Source organism: Canis aureus, chromosome 1, assembly GCF_053574225.1.
Source record: "Canis aureus isolate CA01 chromosome 1, VMU_Caureus_v.1.0, whole genome shotgun sequence".
NCBI lineage: Eukaryota > Metazoa > Chordata > Mammalia > Carnivora > Canidae > Canis > Canis aureus.
In genome coordinates, this window is record NC_135611.1 from 119,033,373 (window position 1) to 119,049,285 (window position 15,913).

A 15,913-nucleotide genomic window follows, 5' to 3' on the forward strand; every position below is an offset into this window, starting at 1 on the left:
GTTCTGAGAAAGCCTTCTACTCACTGTCAGAGCTTTCAGAAAATACCCAAGGGATTGCAAAACCAAGAGCAATTTTTCAGTTTTAAGTACCTTCCCATCCCCCTAACAATGCTGCCGCAATAAAGAAAGGTTCAAGTGTATATCATGTCTGCCCCTGTAGGATCCGAGCATTCTGTACACCTGGCTTGAAAGCTCAGTTGATTTGCTCTCAGACACACACCATTCTCAATAGAGGGCACATCCCTCCTGCCCTGGCTGACGGGGCTGGGTGCCCAGCCGGCGAGGAGGTTTCCACCCAGGAAACCCTACAATCCAGATGTTCGTCTGATGAGGCGCTCCCTTTGCTGGTTAAACCCCTCCCAAAAGAAATGGAATTAGAGGGAGAGAAAAAAAAAAAAGAAAGAAAACAACCCACGAAACTATTTCTGGAAGTTAGAAGTCGTGTCACGAAAACCATTTCTGTTGCAATAAAATATATTTATTTTTTAAAAAGATTTTGTTTATTTATTCATGAGAGACAGAGACACAAGCAGAGGGAGAAGCAGGCTCCCTGCGGGGATCCCGATGCGGGACTCGATCCCAGGACCCTGGGATCATGCCCTGAACCGAAGGCAGATGCTCAACCACTGAGACAGCCGGGGGGCCTCGCAGTAAAATATATTTAAACCAAACTAAATGAATGACTACCATCATTCTAGCATATGCATTTCTTCTGCTATTTTTGTACGTATTCCTTTAAAAACTAACTCGACAATATTTAGAAAGAGGGCGCGCTGTTTGGGGCCAGTTATTTGCGGTATGTGTCCCAACGCACCGCTGAGGGGCCTCCAATTCTTTCAGGGAGGACCTTGGGGGTGGGTGCTGGGTCAGGGGCAGATGGAGGGAGCTAGGAAGAAGGGCCCCACTTCCAAAAGAAAAGGTAGGACAGGCCGGGAGGTGGGTTTTGTTTCAAGCTTTCAGGCAGACGCTGCTTTTGAAAAACGGATTCTATAATTTGTCATATTAATGATATTCTTTAAATCATTACTAAGCATGCCATATAAGTGAACAATAAGGTACGATCCTTTTTGTCCTTCCCTTTATCTGTAGACTTGACTGTGGACTCCCTCTGTTTTCGGCACCTTGGTTTTGTTGTTCTGCCAGAAAGTAACTTTTCTGTTCAACAGTATATTAATGCAGAATAGAAATAAAGATGCTTTAAAAAATTCTTTCAAGCACAAAAAGCGATGGTTTTCAACAGATAATTTTACATATTTACATATTTTACCTTAAGCATTTTGTAGTCTCTGCCTACTGGTGAATGGATCAGATTTTTACACTCTTTCAAAATGAACCAGTTTGGCTTCTAAGCCATTGCAAAGGACAGAAATGAATTCTAACTTTTTTTTCACTTCGTTTTCGCATCTTCACATTTCCTTATTTCACATGGTTTAAAATAAAAATGCCTCCAGCATTATTTTTCCTTTCTCAAGAGCAAAGTGAATGTGACTTTTCGGAGGGGTCACAGGATGCCCGGGAGGCCTGTGGGTGTTGTTGGACCGTTGCCTGCTTTCAGCTTGACTGAAGGGCTTGTCAGAGTTTTCATCTCCTAAGAAACGAGCCCCCGGCACTGGCCAGAAGCAGGAGAAGGCAGCAGTCGGAGTCCCACGCTGGTTCTTTCCCACTGACATCAAATCCTGAGGTTTTAAAATTAATCCCGCACAAAGACAGCCCTTCATTGTGGTGCCTATTTGAAATCAGACCAGCAATAATGACCTTTCTAAGATGTCTCGTCGCTAAGATAGCCCCCTGTTGAAGCTGAAAGGCTGCCGCGGGAGCCCCCCGGAGTGGGTGAGCCGCCCCGGGGGACCCCGGTCAAGGTGACCGCCTGGCCGGGCCCTGCCCGGCAGGAAGCGGCCGCTGGCCCAGATGGCCAGACTGCCGCGGGCCACCCAGCCCCGGTGACCCGGAGCCACCGCGGCCTCCTAGGTCTGAGCTGCTGACCGCTCCCCAGCTGGGAACCGCTGGTCACCTCCGGGTCACACGGATTCCTTGAGTTCTAACCAGGGTTTTCAGTAATACGGGGAACTAGAGACGTAAAGGGACCAGTCCTGATCATGAGGCAGAAAAGCCAAGAGGGTCATCCCTCCAAGGACATGCAGCCCCACCAAGGGAGGGCACAGAAGGGGAACAGGGTGGTCCTGTGCAGAGCCACCTCCTCGAGTCCCCGCCCCCCCCTTGTCATGCTCATTTTGCACGGGCACTTTTCTTCCCCTTGGCTCTCTGCCTCGCCGGGAACGTGGCTGCGGTGGGGTGCGGCCAAGAGGGCCCGCCCTGGGGGACCGCGGCCACCCCTCGGCTGGGCACCCGGCCCTCGCCCGCCGTCTCTGCGGTGCCCGCGGGCTGGCTCTGCACACGGCCACCAAGACAACACTTCTCGGGGACAGCCAACATGACCGGCAACGTCCCCGCACGTTAGTAGTAACCGAGGAGCCTTTAGAGCGAATGTGGCTTGAATGTGACCCTCTTACCGGACTAGACCGGAATAACAATTTCGTTATTCTCTATAACCGCCTTGCTACTAAATAATTAGATATTGTAATCACTTCCATCAGCGACTCCGTGCGAGGCCCTGGTTCAGTTCAAACGGCCATCGGGTCCCCACGCCGGCTTGTGGGTCGGGGCCTTCAGAAATAGAGAGGGCCCCGGTGCGCGTCTGGAGAGCAGGGGAGCGGCGGCTATATTTTCCTCCTGTTCTTCTTGGGAGGATTTCCGCCGTGTTGGGTTTTGAGATTCCAAGTAGAGCGTCCCCTGCAAAGGTTTTTTTTTTTTTTTTATCTCATCAGAGCTGCTTCTTTTAACCCTCGGCAGTGGTTTTGAAGAGGAGAGGCGTGCGAAGGACGGTCTGAGTATTTGGTAAACAAGGAGGGCTGGTGTCTCTCCAGAGGACACACTCTGTAGCTCGGTGGGCTCTGGCTCAAGCTCCCTTCTCCACCCCGGGTGCCGGGGCAGGTGCCCGGCTGGCCTTTTGCGCTGGGACCGGGAGAGGGGCTGCCCCCGTCTCCCGTTTTCCTACATTTCACCTCTGTGGGGCCGCGAGATCAGAAGCTCGCAAGGAAAACCGATGCCCTTTTCCCGCAGTGAAATTAACCAGAATCACGTGGAAAACAATCCCAGCCTCGTAGGAAAGAGGAGCCATTAAAATGCGCCCTGAGCGATGGGCTGCACCCAATCTTGCAGCCTGGCGCTCAGCGGCAGCAGACAGGAGGCTGCTCCCCGGGATGGAGGGAGCCTTGTTGTAGTGCCACAATTAAAATCAGCTCCTCTGCCAAAAAATAAAAGGGAGGAGGGAAGAAGCAAAACATCAAAGCCAGATTGAAATGTGTAGTTAGTAATAAGAGTGGTCTCCTCTTGAACCAAAGCCTGCAGCGATTCGCGGCCCCCTTGTTAATGAGAAATTTTGACCTCTGGTTTGTAAGTTAAACTTGTAATCCCAGCTAATGAAGTAAATCACTTCCAACTTGAGTCTGTTGTTCCCCGTCTGCTCTGCACACTGGGTCTGAGAGTGAGGATCCGGGTCCGCACACACGGATGGAGGGGAAATAGAATTATTCGCGCGGTGAGGATGTGCCTGCGGTCAGCGCTGCAGGCACGGGCTCGTGGACTGTCCCCTGTTTTTATTGCCAGCTGGGCACCGACAGGAGACAGAGTCCCCCTCGACTCTGTCGGGTTGGACGGGCCGGGACCGAGTGGCAGGGTGTGGGGAGGCGAGCCGGGCCCCCCACCCACCCCTGCACCGCGTTTCTTCATTTCTTGAGCAAATAGAGGCACGTCTGACTCAGCTGCGGGCGGGCATCCGAGCACCCAGGCCGGTGCCTTGCGAGTCGAGGACGTCGAGGTGTATTTGCTGAAGCGATCCTGCGGGGTGCAGGAGAGATCCCGTGGGTGCTTTGGGGCTTGGGGTGGAGGGAAGAGAAATCTCCGATGAGGAATGGGAGTCCCCGAGAACCCGGGCTGCAGAGCCTGACTTCCGGCTGCACCGAGCATCCGTGGAAGAAAAGCCATTGTGTGCAACTGGATGCAGCTGGGACGCTAAGGGCCTTTCTTCTCATAGTGACAGATGATCGCTGAGAGAAACAGGCTAAAAAATTACCCTGTTTTAATTGCGTGAGGGCAAAAGTAGGCATTAGGCTATTGTTTCATCTGAAAGGGATTTCACTGAGACGGCTGTTGACATTCTGGTTAACACTCGGAGGGCCCAATTTTTATTAGATTCCGTGACAGATCACGTTCTCTCCCTCCCGGCTAGTCTAAATTCTCCCCAAATTTTCCAGATTATTTTGTAAATTCTCTCGGCTTCTGATTGGGCAACAGAGGCAGCAGTTCTCTGCCAGGACACGACTCAGCCACACAGTATGGTGCCGACCTGGGGGCAGTTGCTGGGGGCACGAGCCGAATCTTCTGGTCTCTGGGCGGCAGCAGTATCCCTCCCGGGATGCGGAGGATGTCTTTTCTGGAGTTCAGGCCACCTGCCTCCCTCCAAGGCTGACCTTGCCCGTGGGGGGCGGGAGGGGGGTGGCAGCCCCTGGAACCTACTGGGACCTCCAGGAATCAGTGGGAGTCCCCAAGGGGCACGGGTGGGCATTGCCCACCCTTTCTGCGCACGGCATCTTTGTGACAAAGTCCCACAGCTCTTGTTCAAAAAACGTGGGCAAGCTGGCCCTCTCTTTCCTTCTCTCTTTTTTTTTTTTTTAATTTTTATTTATTTATGATAGTCACAGAGAGAGAGAGAGAGAGAGAGAGAGAGGCAGAGACACAGGCAGAGGGAGAAGCAGGCTCCATGCACCGGGAGCCCGACGTGGGATTCGATCCCGGGTCTCCAGGATCGCGCCCTGGGCCAAAGGCAGGCACCAAACCGCTGCGCCACCCAGGGATCCCTCTTTCCTTCTCTCTTATATCGGACGCCCTCATCCATCTCATATTCCTTGGCAGGTACTAGCCTAAAAGTTTCTGGAATCCTCTTCAAGCTCCCTCGGCCTAAGGACAGAGTTTGGGAGGGAGGACGTTTTTAAACCGGTGACTTTTGTTATTTCTGTTGGAGGACACTCAGTCCTTGGTCTCCTTGTGTCTCTCTGGTTTTTCATTAGCCAAAGCGAAGCATTTGGGCATTTGTCCTGTTTGTATGACCCCGCGGAGAGCTCTGGGGTGCCTCCCCAGGTAGAAAAAGTCACTGACCAGTGTCTGAAATCCGAGGACGTCTGGGGCCTGAGGCTGGGCATTTAGATCGACTACAAACAACAGCACATTATACGTAAAGTGATTTGAATAATCTAATTTTTCCTCTAAATTTGAGCATGAATAAAATGTTAATTTCGTCAACAAGTGGAGAAAATGCCACAGTGAATGTGTTCTCAGATGGTGTACCTGGTATGCGGAGAAGCCTGTCGAGAGGGGCCGTGAACATAATCATGGTTTATTAGCTGCACTGGCTTTTTCCTTTGTTTCTTTTCATTTAATTCAAAGTGAAACAACTCAGCATGCAAAACTAAAATTAGCTGGAAAAAAAAGGTGTAAGTGAATAAACAGGCAGATCCATTAGAGTCGATGGGTTATCGGATCCCTTGCCACTCCTCAGACAGCGGCCTATTAAAAGTGGTAATGTCCGCTGCTGGCGATGCCCCCGGCAAAGAGAGAAGGCCGAGGCAGGGCCTATTTCACATGCATCAGACACAAGAATTAAATAGACCAATGTTCCCTAAAAGACTGAAGTACATCTCTTTCTGACGTTCATCTCAGGCAAAAATTCATTGATCTCAGTATGTCCCTTGGCAATTATAAAATATTAAATCCAAGTCACACTTTTCTAGTTGGCTTAATTTTTTTCTCTTTTCACAGCTTTCTATTTGATCAATTTTAACAAGTTAGGAATAGCATCTAATAATAAAAAGTGCAGAGTTTAAAAGTTTGTTCTTTTGACATTCTTTCCTTTTTATTTTGTTTTGGATGCGCATTAACTTTGTGTGACGCGAGATGACTTGAATAGGATGTTAACGGACAGAAAGAATGTGAGCGAGCCAGAAGGTTCTTTATTGAGGATGATCTTCATTAAGAGGCACCCAATGATAAGGACAGCCTGATTTAAAGTTGGTTTTTTTTTTTTTGTTTTTTTTTTTTTAGCACATGCCCAAACCGCCTCCTTATTGTTTTGTACTCATTAATGCTCCTTATTCCAAAATTACCATGTGGTTTGAGCTGGGAGTATCTGGTAGGGCTAGAGGTTTGAGTGTGTTCCACTGAGATTTACAAAAGATGCATATCCCTTTCCCCATTTTTATGCATATGTAATTTTTTAGCGTTTGATGTTTGTTAATTCGGAATATAACATAAATGCTAGCACAGACACACATGATAAAAATGCAGAAATTTGGGAGCCCACTTTCATTTGAATATTAACACGGGAATTATTTGGGGGAAAACATTGCATAATAGTAATTTTCGTTTCGCCTTGCCATAAACTAGGAGAGCATTCTCTCAAATTTCTAAATTAATTTTTAAAATATATAGAATCAATGTGCTCGCTTCCGCAGGACATACACTAAAATATATAGAACCATTTTACGTGAAATCACGAACACTTCTGAAATAAAATCTGTAATGATTTTCGTATGTGAAAAGTCATTCAATAATTGCCCGCCCAGGTACCAGATCTTTTAGTACATGTTTTGTTTACATTCTTTCATTTAACTCTTACCACAAACCCATAGAAGGTCATGGTCTCATCCCCACTTTGCAGATGAGGAGATCCAAGGGGTTCAAGATCATCCAGAAACTTCCCTCTCTGGCTAGCCAGGCCATCCTTTGGGGGTTTTGTACAGCGGGATCAGAAAGAAAGGGAAAGAGAGAGAAAGTCAGGGTCAAGAGGGGGAGAGGCCTGGGAGACAGTATTTGGGGGGTGCAGGAAAATGCACCAGGAGAGAAGTCAGAGAGAAAGAAGCAGGAGGAAAGAGACGGATTTCAAAATCGGTGCTGTGGCCTATGCATCTCCTAGCGACTGTTTGAAAAATGTCAGGACTGAAGTTGGCTGAGTTTGAAATGACAACTGACCTCAAACAACACGGATTTGAACTCCGCAGATCCAATTGTGCATGGACATCTCTTTCCAATAAATACAGTACAGTGCTGTAACTGTGTTTTTTCTTCCTTACGGGTTTCTTAATAACATTTTCTTTTCTCTAGCTCACCTTATGGTAAGAATATAGCATATAATACAGACAGCAGGGCAGCCCCGGTGGCTCAGCAGTTTAGCGCCGCCTTCGGCCCAGGGCGTGATCCTGGAGACCCAGGATCGAGTCCCACATCGGGCTCCCTGCATGGAGCCTGCTTCTCCCTCTGCCTGTGCCTATGCCTCTCTCTCTCTCTCTCTGTGTGTCTCTCATGAATAAATAAATAAAATCTTTTAAAAAAATACAGACAGCATACGAAATATGTGTTATGTGATGCTTATGTTATTGTTAAGACTTCCAGTCAATAGCGGACCATTACTAGCTAAGGTTTGAAAGAGTCAAAAGTTATACCCAGATTTGTGACTGCATCCAGGAGGTCAGCACCCCAATAACTCCCATGTCATTCAAGGGTCAACTCTACATTTCAGTTGGTGGATTGTGTTCCTTTGTCAGAGATGCTGCCCTAAGCCTGCACCACATGGGTGATGGCTTTACAAGCACACGGTTGTTTTGAACGGCAAATTGCTAACAACATTTCCAAGAGAATTCAGAATAGGAGTGGGGCACAGGGACAAGACAGCTCCAAGCCCGGTGGCATCTGTGCTCCAAGTAGGCTTCTTTTTATTTTATTTTTTTAAGATTTTATTTATTTATTCATGAGAGACACACAGAGAGAGACGCAGAGACACATGCTAAGAGAGAAGCAGGCTCCATGCAGAGAGCCCGACATGGGACTCAGTCCTGAGACTCCAAGATCACACCCTGGGCCGAAGGCAGGCACTCAACTGCTGAGCCACCCAGGCATCCCTCCAAGTAGGCTTCTGATGCAGAATTTTTGGGAGTCTCTTTGTGGCTGCCCACGTCACTGTCCTCCTATTCCTGTTTTTCCTATGTGCCTTTCCTCCACTTCCATCTCTCTCACCATGCCATGATCATGAATCACATTTTCCTCTCTGAGAGGAGAAGAGACTTGACCGCTTGAGGAGAGGATTAATGATTGAGGGGCCCACAGTACTCTGTGAGCCACGTCTCATAGTGGTCCAAGCAACATGGGGGCCAGCTGAGTGTGCAACCGTGGTGGCTCACCCATCTCTGGGTCTCCCAGAGCGATGCCCCCTCTCTGAGTCTCCATCCCCCTTGAAGGTCTTCCCTCATATGCATGCTGGGACCTTGTATCGCTCCAGCATCTAGAACCTGGCCAGACATGGAATAAGTGTCTGAGGAGGATCTGTTGAACAGAAGGATGGATGGATGGATGAATGGACGGATAGATGGATGGATGGATACATGGATGGATGGATGGATGGATGGATGGATGGATGGATGGAAGGACAGACAGTCTGGAGGATGGTTGAGAGGATCTCATAAACTCACACCAGAAACTGAACATTATCCCTACAAGGAGCATCAGCATTGTTGAGAAACCAAAGGTTGCTACACACAAAGAAATGTGATCCAAACTGGGGTTTCTCAGGGTGTGCTCCTTAGACCACTCGGTGCTGATCTGCTGGAGGTAGAGTGGAAACTCCTACCTATATGTCTGCAGCTGAGACCTCCTTTCTGCTTTCTGTACCACCTGCTGTTGGCCGGGCTAACACAGACCCAGGCTCTAGCCCAGCCTCCTGGGCATGAGGAGCCCTCCCTGCCACCAGGACTCTCTCAGTAGCAGACATACTTACCCTGGGACCAGGGTGGACTTTGCGGTTTTGCCCCACCTCCCACGCTGCCCACATTAAACTCTCTGGGTCCCAGGAACCTTGTGTGGTTAGATGCCCAGCTCCTATACTATAAGCTTGTCCTATTCCCCCAAAGGAGGGAGCCTAGACCTTCCCTCTGAGATTTCATCCCCTCTGGAAGGGGTTCTTGGAATATAGCAGCTGTTGGTGGGGGTTAACCAAGCTGTTTCTTCTTAGGTGGAGCCTCAGTTATGTCATCTGGAAAATGGGAGTAAAAATAACCTCCTTGCCTCACTCGGAGGCTGCTTCACACCTCATCGACGTGAGAGCCCTTTGCAAGTCTCAAAATGTACAAAAGTGAAGCGTCCGTGCACATTTTAACCTTGAATCTTGAAGTGTATTTTGGGTGATTTCCTTCCATTAGTGGAGCTGGGGAAAGGCTCTCTCTCTCCCCAGAGCTGAACCCCTGGGTGCCTTCAGCAGGGAAGCAGTACCTCCCAGAGATGAATGTGTAGTGAAGTTTTGCACAGGCTTTGTGAACTGCAGTATCTGCCCACCTCTCTGTTCTCCACTTTCAATGTCTGGGTCTCTTGTTATATTAGGAATGTGACCTGGTTTGTGATCGTTGCACCCATGTACCCGTGAAAGACAGCAGCGGCCAGTGTGGACAAACTGGCTGTTTTGGATGTGGATGCATCCGTGTGTGTGTGTGTGTGTGTGTGTGTGTGTGTGTGTGTAATGTATATTCGAGGTAGGCAAATGGTTTACACATCCCCCAGTCCATGTTAACATGATGTTCTTTCCTGAACATAACATGTTTCTGAAAATCCCCAAATCCTTCACTCGGAAACCCAACAGGATCGTGATTAAAGTGGTTCTGTTTAAAGAACACTTGGGTGAACTTTATCTCCTTTTAACGATATCCTCATTTTAAAGGTCACGGCATTGAGCTCACCAGAGCAGTGACCCAAGAATAACCTCTGTCTGCTACCTGCATCTCTGATCCGTGGTCTTAGCATTCGGAAATGCTCCTTCCCTGCGAGTTTCAGCAGCTAAATAAGTTGCAGCCCCTTCAGCTATACTCATAAAAATTTGCTTCCAGACAACAGGGTCTGTTTATTGTGTAATAATCGAAATGGCACTAAATTGCAGTGATTGCCGAACACTTAGGAATTGTGTTAACCTCTTAAGTGCTAAGCGGTTTTCTGTCGTTCCCCGCTCAGATGTTCAGGCGGATGTGTTTCTGTCACTTTGCGTCCCTCGGTCACAGTCACGGGGGAATGAAGTGTCCTCAAGCCTGGTTCCTGTCCAGCCGGCTGGCTGGGCCCTGCTCGCATGGTGCTAAGCAGCAGAAGAGCGTCCTGCCCAGGCCTGGGGCAGAGGCGGTAAGCTGCCCCTCCCCGAGTGGGGGGACCCCCCCCCCCCCGCCCGAGAGGCTGGATCGGTCGCTCTTGGCTTCACCTGGTCCCACTTGTGTCCCCTGGCTTCGGCTGTGCCGTTTGTGGGTCTTCTGATAATTGCTTTATAGCTTGGCTGGAGAATAGGGTCTTGAAAAAGTAGGGGTGGGGTGGGAGGCAGCCGGCCTTCCTGCAGGAGCCGCCACCTCTGAGAAGCTGCTCCTGGCCTGGCTGCGGACCCCGCTGCCCTGCAGGAGGCCGGGCGGCCCTGGCCTTGGCCTCGGCCTCCCTGGGCCCTGGCTGCGCTGCTGCTGCGCGGCGGGCCCGGGAAGGAAGAGTTAACCAGAAATGGAGCGGCGCTGCTCCGGGGCAAGCAGCCTCGCTGCAGAACAGAGCAGCGTTCGTGCAAAGGCAAGTCATTTCCCGAAACACTGCAGACACACGGCCTCGGGCAGCCTAAAACCTTTGGAGACCAAAATGGCTCGCAGGGGTTGGAAGTAATAAGGTGTTTTTCCCTTCTTTCTCCTTCACTGAAATTCTGCGAGGTTGCTCTGCCTTGCTGGGGAACAATGGTGCTGTTTTTGTGTTTTCTATGGGTATTAAGATCCATTACGCTGTGACATTTTTAAGATTGGTTATCCTGTAGTTTGGTGTTAAATTGAAGTTGTTTGTTTTGAATTTAATTCTTTCATTTTTCAAATGGAAAAAGGCAGCTCTGGGGTGCGGTGAGGCTGGCTCACTGGAGTGTGCCTGCACTCCTTCTGGAGCCGGCCTTTTTGCCATACCCGGACCTCGGCAGCATTTGCCATGCAGGAACATGACCTATTTCTCTATTGGAAAGTCTGCGAGAATCCTTGGGGATGACTTCCAGGACTGGGAACGAGGGGTCTTCTCCATTGTATCTGGAGAGAAACAGGATACAAGCCGGTTTTTAACAGAATGTTCTACATCCAATCTGTTATGCCTAATGCAGCCTGCATATAATTATTACTACTCTCTGTTGACAACAGCAGCAAAATCAGCTTCCATCCCACAAATGACCCAGCAGCAGTGGGCCAGCAGCCTCCGAGATGACATCTGTTAACTCTTTGTCAAATGTCCTCTCGTTGTCCCCTTCTCCGAAACAGCTCTGTGGTTAATTACGACCTGAGCATATGACACAGTCTTTGGAGCGGGAGAGGACGACTTAGGGCGGGGAGAAATCTAGCTCCAAGAGGAAGAAGAAGAAGAAGAAAGGGAAAAAAAAAAAAAAAAGCTCTAGCAAATCTTTTTAAAATAAACATTCATCTGTAGCACCAGAATAAGTTGTTGGAATATGTTTTGATTAAGTCCCAAGATTACAGGGTTACTGTATAGCATTGTGTCCAGAGGCCCGGCCCTTGGTGGAAAAAAAGATTCACATCAAATTCTTGTCAAACCATAAAAAAGTTTCCATCAGAGGCACATGGGCAGCCTCGGTGACTGTGAGCTGGGGACCTGGCACACACGGCGGTGCCGCACTGATCAGCCTTGTGAACGGTGAAAGGCCGTTTCATCTTAAAGATTTTGTTTATTATTTATTTATTCATGAGAGACACACAGAGAGAGACAGAGAGAGAGAGAGGCAGAGACACAGGCAGAGGGAGAAGCAGGCTCCACACAGGGAGCCCGATGTGGGACTCGATCCCGGGTCTCCAGGATCATACCCTGGGCTGAAGGCGGTGCTAAACCACTGCGCCATCGGGCTGCCTGGCCCTTTCATCTTAATTGGTCACTGGAACCTGGAAAGGCCAATCTGATAAATCAAAATTTAGGCTCAGCCCCAGCGAAGGAGGTAAAGTGACGTCTAAGACCTGCCGCCTGAGGTCTGTGTGCTGCTGGATTTCCTCCCCGGAGCCCGTGCGTCGTGGCTGCGTGCCAGTACTGAACCTGGCCTAAACTGGGCCTTCCTTGCTTTTTCGCCTCCTGTGAGGTGATCACGCTCAAAGGGGCCGGGTCCTCGGCCTTCTCTTCAGATCCGTATGCGGGTGCGGGGCTGAACACGTGTGGATCTAGCGCTCTGGATCTCTGGGTGCTCTGCTTGCCCGTGGCCCTGGGTTCTTGCTCACCCGCCTCTCTGCGTAGGGGTCCCCTCAAAAGATTGGCCAGGGAAAGGCTTGAGCCAACCTCCCGACAGAACCCGAGCAGCTCAAGTCTGGCCTGGACAGCAGTCTTTGCAAAACGCAGAGTGGCCTCCCTACATTTGCTCATCTGGGAAGGGCCCTAAGGGGAGGCCTCCGTGCCTTGGGACAGGTGGGGGTGTTCCAGGCCCTTCCAGCCTTGAGGAAGCTCCTGAGAGATGCATTCTGGCTCCAGGCTGAACCTCTGTCTAGAGATCGAGAGGAGTGGCTGGTAGCCTGGGAGATTTCAAAGCTTTCAACGTTAGACCCAGGGAGCCCTGCCCTGCCTATGGCGTAGGGGACCCCCAGGAGGGTGCCCGGTCACAGGCATAAACAGAGACCACTGGTCACAGCCATGAACAAGAACTGCCCTCCAGGGGCACCTGGGTGGCTCAGCCGTTGAGCATCTGCCTTCGGCTCAGGGCGTGATCCTGGGGTCCTGGGATCGGGCTCCCTGCATGGAGGCTGCTTCTCCCTCTGCCTGTGTCTCTGCCTCTCTCTCTGTGTCTCTCACAAATAAGTAAATAAAATCTTTAAAAAAGAAAAAAAGGAACTGTCCTCCAGTCTGTGGACAGTAAATGCAAACCCAGTTCATGCTGACATTCCGAGCTATCACTTCCATTTCTCTTGCTGTTTCTGATAGAGACACTTCTGTACATTTCCAAAAACCCTATAATGGGTCCCAATCCCTTCTTTCCAGCAGCACCCTTTGAGATGCCACCCCAGATGGGTTCCGCTGGCCCTTCCCCGCCACCGAGGGGTCAACTCTTGGAAGCCGCAAGGGCAAGAGGGGTCCCCGAGGGTCGCAGACCTGAGCTGCTTACATGAACGCTCGCTCCAGCACTGACTCAGACATCGGTTTCTTCATCTGATAAAGTGCCTTTGCTCGGAAGCCAGGCCGAGACCAAGAGGACGGCGAGTTTCACTGTAGACGGAGCCACCCTGGAGGTGACAAGCATGGGGAAGGACGATCACCTCCTTGCGAATTAATTCACCAAGAACTTTGACGCGTAAGCCACCACGAAGGCGCGCCGTCTTGACTCAGAGTGAGACATTCAGCTGTGCCCTTCGGTGCTGCGCCTCCAATCCCGGTCGTGAATAAACATCTGTAGGAGATTGGTTTTATTTTCCGAGTTTTGGCAATCGGTTCCTCCAAATAATATAATTACGTTCAAAATAAGTTATGGGACGGGAGCAGAGTTTGTGGAGAGTATTGAAACGAGCGCGCTGGCTTTGTTCCCTGCTGGCTCTCGGCCAGCGAGGTGGGGCTGCAAGACCAGTTTCCAAAACCGATCACGCCGATCACGCGCACCAGACGTGCAGGCCAGATCGTCTGTGGTCTCGTGCCCCATTGCGGAGCCCTGGGCCTGGCTTCTCCCCGGTTTGGGTCCTGCAGGCAGCACCTCCCCCATGTGATTGGATGAACTCCCTCTTGTCACCTCCGCTTGCTTCAGAGTTTTGAGCCCCCCGGGGAAGGGGGTCGAAGGCTCCGCATGCCAGGCCCCGTCCCTACCCCGTGCCCACCCGCCTCCTCCTCTTTCCATCCCGCCAGCTTTGGGCAGTTGCAGGAAGCAGGCCACGGATGCCACCTTGCCAGCCTCCCTTCTCAGGACGCTCCCTCCTGCCTGCCCCGGACACAGGTGGGGCGGGGGACTCGCTTTAGGAGGGTCCCCGAAAGGTGGGTCAGGGCCAGTCCCGAGGCCCGAGCCCTCCCCTGCCACCTCCACGAGGCCGAGGGCTCAGGCCCTGAAGTTTCCTTTTAGACTCTGTCCTGGGGATGCACATGTGGGTTAAATTAGAGCAATATGTTTTTCTAACAGCATCTTGGCTGAAAAGTCAAGCAGATAAATGGAAACAAACCCAGCTTTATGTGAATGAAAAGGGGATGTTGGGGGTTGTGCTTCTGCCTGAAGCTCCCTCGCCTGCAGGGCTGTCCTCATCCCACTCTCTCACCTCCCCCTCCAGCCCTGACCTCTCCGCCTGCCCCAGGAAGCCCTCACCACGGGGCTTCCCGGTCTCTGGACACCCCGCACCAAGCCTCCGCTCCAGCCCAGCTGACTTCCTGCCTCTCCCCAAACCTGCTCTGTGCTGCCCCACTGCTTGGCGTGGCCGTCACCCGCGCTGTGCCCCCCTTCTCTCCACCCTGTCTGGTGAAAGGACCCATTCCAGGGTCCCTTCGAGCAGGTCGCTTGCCCGTAACACCTTTGGTTTCCTCCCCTGTAAGTGGGGATGACGACGGCCACAGGGCTCAGGGCCGACTGAGTGACACCATTCACATGGAGCCCTTAGCACAGCACCCGGGACGCGAGAACACTCCCTGCGCTTCACCATCCTCATCATCACGGCCGCCTCTCCGAACTCCACTCAGCCCCAGGGCCCGGCTCTGTCTCTGCCCCACTGACCCCTCCACTGGACGGGATCATCCCCTCCCTGGGGGGCTCTTCTTGCACCTTCAGTGCTGGTTTCATGCTGTTGGCAGGCAGGGGGCCCCCCAGGGCAGGGTCCTTGTCGGGCCAGCAGCAGGGGCGGAGGCCACATGGTGTATGGGGACTTATTGGGTTGTGATTATGGGTTTTGTTGTTGGTTTTCATGGGAGAGAAGGGGGGCTGGGGCTCTCCCACAAAGGCACAAAGGCAGCCTGCATCCGTCACTCCTGGGGCTGCTCACAGGTCCTCTGCATGCAGCTGCTCCCAAGGCTCCTGGGGAACCAGGTGGTGATTTCCTGGCAGCTGAAGGCCGAGTCAGGAACCGATGCGTCACTCGATGACTCAGGAGTCCAGCAGTAGTGTGTCATATTTTCTAAAGCCACTTTCATGGACTTTCACTAAAGGAGCCCCTTTCTGCGTGAAGACCCGAGCACTAGCGGTGCGCCTGTGTGGCTTTGTCGGTTAAGCCACCGACTTGGGCTCAGGTCATGATCCCCGGGTCCTTAAAAAAAACAACGACAACAAAAACCAAGAGCATCAGTGAGACCTCTCCTCCATGGCCTTCCCCCTGCTCCCTGAAACCCCTAAGACATCCTTCCCCATCAGACGGCCCCACTTCCCTGACATCCCCCAACAGCTAGGAATCTTCACCAAGGCAGGGAAGGGGTTGTCCCCCGACATGTGCACCTGTCCCCATGCGGAGGCCCTTGACACAGGTCTCCTGCGAGGCCAGCGCTCCAGGAAACCCAAATGGCTGGTATTAGGAATGCCGAGGGATTGTCCATCACTTCTCTCGCGTGGTCCTTGCTGCGCGGTCGAGACGCAGAGGCCAGCTTTCAGCGGGCCGGGCAGTCGGAGACGCTCCTGTCCTGGCCCGCACAGCTCTGCGACCTCCCTCCCAGGCACACCACATCCTCCTTGGAGGCAGGGGCTGCGTCCAGCTCATTGCCCTCATGCCCCCCACGCATGCCTGGCACATGGTAGGTGCTGCACGAACAGATGCTGTGAAGGAGGGAGCAGAGGGTGACTGAAATAGAGAATAGAAGGTGCAGATTGGTCTGCGCCCTCCCGGTT

At 51.6% G+C, this 15,913-nt stretch overlaps 1 long non-coding RNA gene across 1 annotated transcript; it reads left to right on the forward strand.

Moving 5' to 3' along the window:
• The first annotated feature begins 10,070 nt into the window (after positions 1-10,070).
• LOC144288064 (uncharacterized) lies at positions 10,071-13,538 on the forward strand. The gene is made up of 2 exons (XR_013356018.1): positions 10,071-10,263; positions 13,117-13,538. It is a non-coding gene; the product is annotated as an uncharacterized LOC144288064 (long non-coding RNA).
• The last annotated feature ends 2,375 nt before the right edge of the window (positions 13,539-15,913 follow it).